The following is a 6,896-nucleotide window of genomic DNA, read 5'->3' on the forward strand; positions in this document are numbered from 1 at the left end:
CTTCCAATAGGCAGGCAAAAAGGTATTCATTCTCAAACAGGAAAGAACAGGGGATGAGCCTTTCTGGATAAAACTAATCAATTGAATACACACAATTAAAAAGATAAATCAAAATCCAAAAATCATAAAAGGAGAACTCAAATAATCTGTGATGAATTAAAATTGGCCACAATTTCTTTTGTCATTTCCCCCAACGAAAGATGAAGGTTTGGGCTTCCCTGGTGGCGCAGTGGTTGAGAGTCCGCCTGCCGACGCAGGGGACACGGGTTCGTGCCCTGGTCCGGGAGGATCCCGCATGCCGCGGAGCGGCTGGGCCCGTGAGCCATGGCCACCGGGCCTGTGCGTCCGGAGCCTGTGCTCCGCAACGCGAGAGGCCACAGCAGTGAGAGGCCTCCGTACCGCAAAAAAAATGATGAAGGTTTTTCTTCCCTACCTGGAATCTGCATCAGAAACGGCGCTGTGCCAGTTCCAGACAGATTTCAAGGGGACTGGGATGCTTTCTCTCAGAACCCAAGCGTCACGATGCGAGAAAGTTCTAGCCACATGGAGCGGCAGTGTGTAACTGTTACAGGCAACAGCTCCAGCTGAGCTTCCAGCCAACAGCCAGCATGTGAATGATCCATCCTAGATGCTGTAGTCAACCACAGAAGCATGGGAATTAATGTTATGGTTATTGTTTGAAATCACTAAGCTGTGGGATATTTTGTTACACAGCATTTTAAAAAAAACTAAAACACTAATATAGAAGAATTGATAGTAAGCACTAAATCCATTTTTTAAAAATCTAAACATCCATGAAACATAATTATAAAGCAGGATGTAAATATTATAATGACTGCAATGAGTAAAAGAATATTATGACTCATCATGGCTCATACTTCATTTCGACTATAAGCCAACATCCTTACAATGGCTTACAGGGCTCTGCTTGGTCAGCCCTTCCAATCTGTAAACTTCTGCCCTCTTCTGTTCCTCTCTTATTCACTCACTCCTGTCCAGCCCTGCTGGCCTCCTCACTGGTCCTAGAACTGCCAGGCATGGCTGAGGGATTTAATCTAGGTTTCCTATGGCTAGAATGGGTACACCAGCTATCTGACTCCACTCACATCTTTTCTGCAATCTTGCCTTCAAAACGAATTATTCAAGAGAATAACCTTCTCTCAACACCCATACCTGGCACTCCAACTCCTTCTTACCCTTTGTTTTTCTGTTTTTATTTACTAAATTATCATCATGTTTAATTTCATTATTTATCTTCTCTCTCCCTCTGACCATACTACAAGCTCCACAAGGACAAAAATCTATTCATTCTATTCATGGACATATCCCAAACACCTAGAACAGTTCCTGGCTGATAGTAGGTGATCAAATATATATTAAGTTATACAGTCGGAAGCTGGCAGATTGAGAAGAAATGTGAGAATGCTGATTTTTCCTATCTTTTATGCTAGGGAGTCAAAATTGCATAAAATTCATTATGAGTTTTTAAATGCATTCAATGTCTTATGCTTTCCATAATACCCTCTCAATATTTACTTGAAATCCTTTATTTTACATTTTTCTGATAAACTCATATGAAATCACTTTAATGCATCTAATTTTTACAAGAGTGTGCATACATGATCTCATTTTTATAAGCTTATCTCTTTCTGTGCCAACAGAAAGACCTTACCCTTCCCTCAGCTTATCTGCATGGGGACACATTTGACCTGATGCTCATTTAATATTAACAAAGGTTATTTCTGGAGGCTGGTATTTGGACATTTTTCTTACTTCCTTCTTTGAACCTGTTTGCATTAATCGAATTCTTTATAATAAATATTTATCAGTTGTAAAAATTATAAAGTTAAATTTAAAAGATAAATTACTTACTGCTTAATGAGGTATCTGTACCCAAATGTCCCCAAGGTAGCTCATATTCAACATGTACCAAAAAAACTGACTATCCTCATCCTATTTACCCCAAGCTTGTTTTCTTGTGCTTCATTGAGGATGAGGCCTGCTTATCAAATTGCAACTTGAAATTTAAATCTCTCTTTGACTCTGTCTTAACAAGGCACCTAGTTACCAAGCGTTCTTTGTTTATAATTTTAATTAGTGTCTCAGATCCATGTCTGCTCCTCAATTCCATTGCTGTGATCAAAACCCCTGTGCAGGAAGCAGTCCAAATTCCTTCATACATCACTGAAATATCTGATCATTTGTCCTTAATAGCTTTTCCTCTCTGTCATTGTCTCTCCCCAGCCTAAGCACCCCTCCTGAATTCTTAAAAGCCTGGACAATTTGCCTATATGTAGGCTTTCCTGTATTTTATTAGTTTTGTTTTCTCCTCTCTTTGTATTTACTCAAGTATCCTTCGGAAAGTCGAGTGTTTCAAAGTGCAAAGGAAAACAAGCAAAGATTGTCTGTCTGTTTTGTTGTCTTGGTTTCCCCCCAACCTAGAAGTTTGACAGGAGCTAGAGTACATGAAGATGGTGAAGAGGTGGTGAACCAAAGGGAGAAAATCTGAGAAAGAAGACACATCAAAGGGCATATTCCAGTGTTAACGTCATCTGCTTAATTAGCTGCCCCTGCCACTTGGAGAGGTCTATTGCCCGGATACCACTGCTCCAGGTTTGGTGGGTGTGTGTTTTATTAGAAAGCTTGGTACCCTGAACTTTGTTTTTCAAAGTACAATTGAACATGGCGTCCTGACATGATTGACATATAATTGGCATGCAATGGCCAGGCCCTGGGTCCTCTCTGAGGTCCAGGCAGCGGTGAAGCCACCTCCTAGGGCATCATCTCTCATGGGTCAGAGGTCAAGCTGTGGTGGACATGACCAGTTCTTTGAGGACCAGGAGAGACAACGGAAATCCAGGCACTTGTAGAGAAGCATCGGAAGTCAAAGTGAAACCATGTTCAAGGACTTGTGAGGTTGGGGCTGGCAATAAAGCTGAGGTCAAAGAGGGGTGGAGGAGAGTTGCTGGGCAAGGACAGTAGGTCCCAGTCACGTAGCAAACTGATAGGCGAGGCAGGGAGGAAAGGTGGAGATGACTGATACAATCAGGACACAGGAAGCTGCATATGGGCATCGACCATGGAAACCCCCATGACAGGGGTTATCACAGCCTGATACAAAGCACTAAGCAAAGGTCCAACTGAATGAGTGCAGGAAGAGAATATTCTCATGCATTTAGTTAGCAAGGACATCTTTCCTGACACCATTCTGGTGCCAAATATACAGTAATGAGTAAGCAAGAGCCATTCTCCAGAAGGAACTCATAGGGTTGGTGCTATGGATTAAATTGCATCCCCCCCAAAATTTGTGTGTTGAAGTTCTAACCCCCAGTACCTCAGAATGTGGCCTTATTTGGACATACAGTCTCTACAGATGATCAACTTAAGATGAGGTCATTAGGGTGGAGCCTAGTCTAATACAATTTATTTTTAGGTCTCATTTCAAGTTTTATTTTTTTACTTTTTAATTATGCTTTATTGCAGTAGAGTTGATTTACAATGTTGTGTTAGTTTCAGGTATACAGCAAAGTGAATCAGTTATACATATACATATATCCACTCTTTTTTAGATCCTACTCCCATATAGGCCATTATAGAGTATTGAGGTTCTTATTAGTTATCTATTTGGGGCTTCCCTGGTGGCGCAGTGGTTGACAGTCCACCTGCTGATGCAGGGGACACGGGTTTGTGCCCCGGTCCGGGAAGATCCCACGTGTCGCGGAGCGGCTGGGCCCATAAGCCATGGCCACTGAGCCTGCACGTCCGGAGCCTGTGCTCCACAACGGGAGAGGCCCACGTACTGCAAAAAAAAAAAAAAAAACTACAATGAGATATCATCTCACACCCGTTAGAATGGCCATCACCAAAAAATCTACAAACAATAAATGCTGGAGAGGGTGTGGAGAAAAGGGAACCCTCTTGCACTGTTGGTAGGAATGTAAATTGATACAGCCACTATGGAGAACAGTATGGAGGCCCCTTTAAAAACTAAAAATAGAACTACCATGCGACCGAGCATTCCCACTACTGGGCATATACCCTGAGAAAACCATAATTCAAAAAGAGTCATGTACCAAAATGTTCATTGCAGCTCTACTTACAATAGCCAGGACATGGAAGCAACCTAAGCGTCCATCAACAGAAGAATGCATAAAGAAGATGTGGCACATATATACAATGGAATATTACTCAGCCATAAAAAGAAACGAAATTGAGTTATTTGTAGTGAGGTGGATGGACCTAGAGACTGTCATACAGAGGGAAGTAAGTCAGAAAGAGAAAAACAAATACTGTATGCTAACACATATATATGGAAATCTAAAAAACAAACAAACAAAAAAATGGTCATGAAGAACCTAGGGGCAAGATGGCAATAAAGATGCAGACCTACTAGAGAATGGACTTGAGGATATGGGGAGGGGGGAGGGTAAGCTGGGACAAAGTGAGAGAGTGACATGGACATATATACACTACCAAACGTGAAATAGATAGCTAGTGGGAAGCAGCCACATAGCACGGGGAGATCAGCTTGGTGCTTTGTGACCACCTAGAGGGGTGGGATAGGGAGAGTGGGAGGGAGGGAGAAGTAAGAGGGAAGAGATATGGGGACATATGTATATGTATAACTGATTCACTTTGTTATAAAGCAGAAACTAACACACCATTATAAAGCAATTATACTCCAATAAAGATGTTAAAAACAAACAAACAAAAAGATAAAAATAAATAAATATATTACATGCCCCAACCAAAAGACACTGACTGGCTGAATGGATACAAAAACAAGACCCATATATATGCTGTCTACAAGAGACCCACTTCAGACCTAGAGAAACGTACAGATTGAAGATGAAGGGATGGAAAAAGATATTCCATGCAAACGGAAATCACAAGGAAGCTGGAGTAGCAATACTCGTATCCAATAAAATAGACTTTAAAATAAAGACTGTTACAAGAGATAAGGAAGGACACTACATGATAATCAAGGGATCAACCCAAGAAGAAGATATAACAATTATGTATGTTTTTGCACCCAACATAAGAGCACCTCAATACATAAGGCAAATGTTAACAACCATGAAAGGAGAAATCAACAGTATCACAATGATAGTAGGGGACTTTAACACGCCACTTACACCAATGGACAGATCATCCAAACAAAATAAATAAGGAAACACATGCTTTAAATGATACAATAGACCAGATAGGTTTAGTTGATATTTATAGAACATTCCATCCAAAAGTGGCAGAATACACTTTCTTCTCAAGTGCACACAGAACATTCTCCAGGATAGATCACATCCCGGGTCACAAATCAAGCCTTGGAAAATTTAAGAAAATTGAAATCATATCAAACATCTTTTCTAACCACAACACTCTGAGATTGGAAATCAATTACAGGAAAAAAAAATGCAAAAAACACAAATACATGGAAGCTAAACAGTGCGCTAGTAAATAACCAAGAGATTAAAGAAATCAAAGAAGAAATTATAAAAAATACATAGAAACAGATGAAAATGAAAACATGACCACTCAAAACCTATGGAACACAGCAAAAGCAGTTCTAAGTTCTAAGAGGAAAGTTTATAGCAATTCAATCTCACCTCAAGAAACAAGAAAAATCTCAAATAAACAATCTAACCCTACACTTAAAATAACTAGAGAAAGAAGAACAAAGAAAACCCAAAGTCAGTAGAAGGAAAGAAATCATAAAAATCAGAGCAGAAATGAATGAAACAGAAACAAAGAAAACAATAGCAAAGATCAATAAAACTAAAAGCTGCTTCTTTGAGAAGATAAACTAAATTGATAAACCCTTAGCCAGACTCATCAAGAAAAAAAGGAAGAGGATGCAAATCAATAAAATTAGAAATGAAAAAGGAGAAATCACAACTGACACCACAGAAATACAGAGGATTATAAGAGACTACTACAAATAACTATATGCCAATAAATTGGACAACCATGAAGAAATGGACAAATTCCTGGAAAGGTACAATTTTCAAAGACTGAACCAGGAATAATTAGAAAATATAAACAGACCTATCACAAGTAATGAAATTGAACCATAATTACAAATCTTCCCACAAACCAAAGTCCAGGACCAGATGACTTCACAGGTGAATTCTATCAAAAATTTAGAGAAGAGCTAACACTGATCCTTCTCAAATTCTTCCAAAAAACTGCAGAGGGAGAAACACTCTCAAATTCATCCTACGAAGCCACCATCACCCTGATACCAAAACCAGAAAAAGATATCCCAAAAAAAGAAAATTAGAGACCAATATCTCTGATGAACATAGATGCAAAACTCCTGAAAAAAATACTAGCAAACAGAATCCAGCAACACATTAAAAGCATCATGCACCATGATCAAGTGGTATTTATCCCAGGGATGCAAGGATTCTTCAGTATATGCAAATCAATCAATGTGATACACCACATTAACAAATTAAGGAATAAAAAACATAAGATCATCTCAATAGATGCAGAAAAAGCTTTTGACAAAATTCAACACCCAGTTGTGATAAAAACTCTCCAGAAAATGGGCATAGAGGGAACCTACCTCAACATAATAAAGGCCATATATGACAAACCCACAGCAAGCATCATACTCAATGGTGAAAAACTGAAAGCATTTCCACGAAGATCAAGAACAAGACAAGGATGTCCACTCTTGCCACCCTTATTCAACATAGTTTTGGAAGTCCTAGCCACGGTAATCAGAGAAGAAAAAGAAATAAAAGGAATACAAATTGGAAAAGAAGTAAAACTGTCACTGTTTGCAGATGACATGTTGCTATACATAGAAAATCCTAAAGATGCCACCAGAAAACTACTAGAACTAATCAATGAATTTGGTAAGGTTTCAGGATACAAAATTAATGCACAGAAGT

The sequence above is a fragment of the Delphinapterus leucas genome, chromosome 18 (genome assembly GCF_059928025.1).
Source record: "Delphinapterus leucas isolate spDelLeu-1000000601 "Yukka" chromosome 18, BTC_Dleu_Yukka2, whole genome shotgun sequence".
Lineage (NCBI taxonomy): Eukaryota > Metazoa > Chordata > Mammalia > Artiodactyla > Monodontidae > Delphinapterus > Delphinapterus leucas.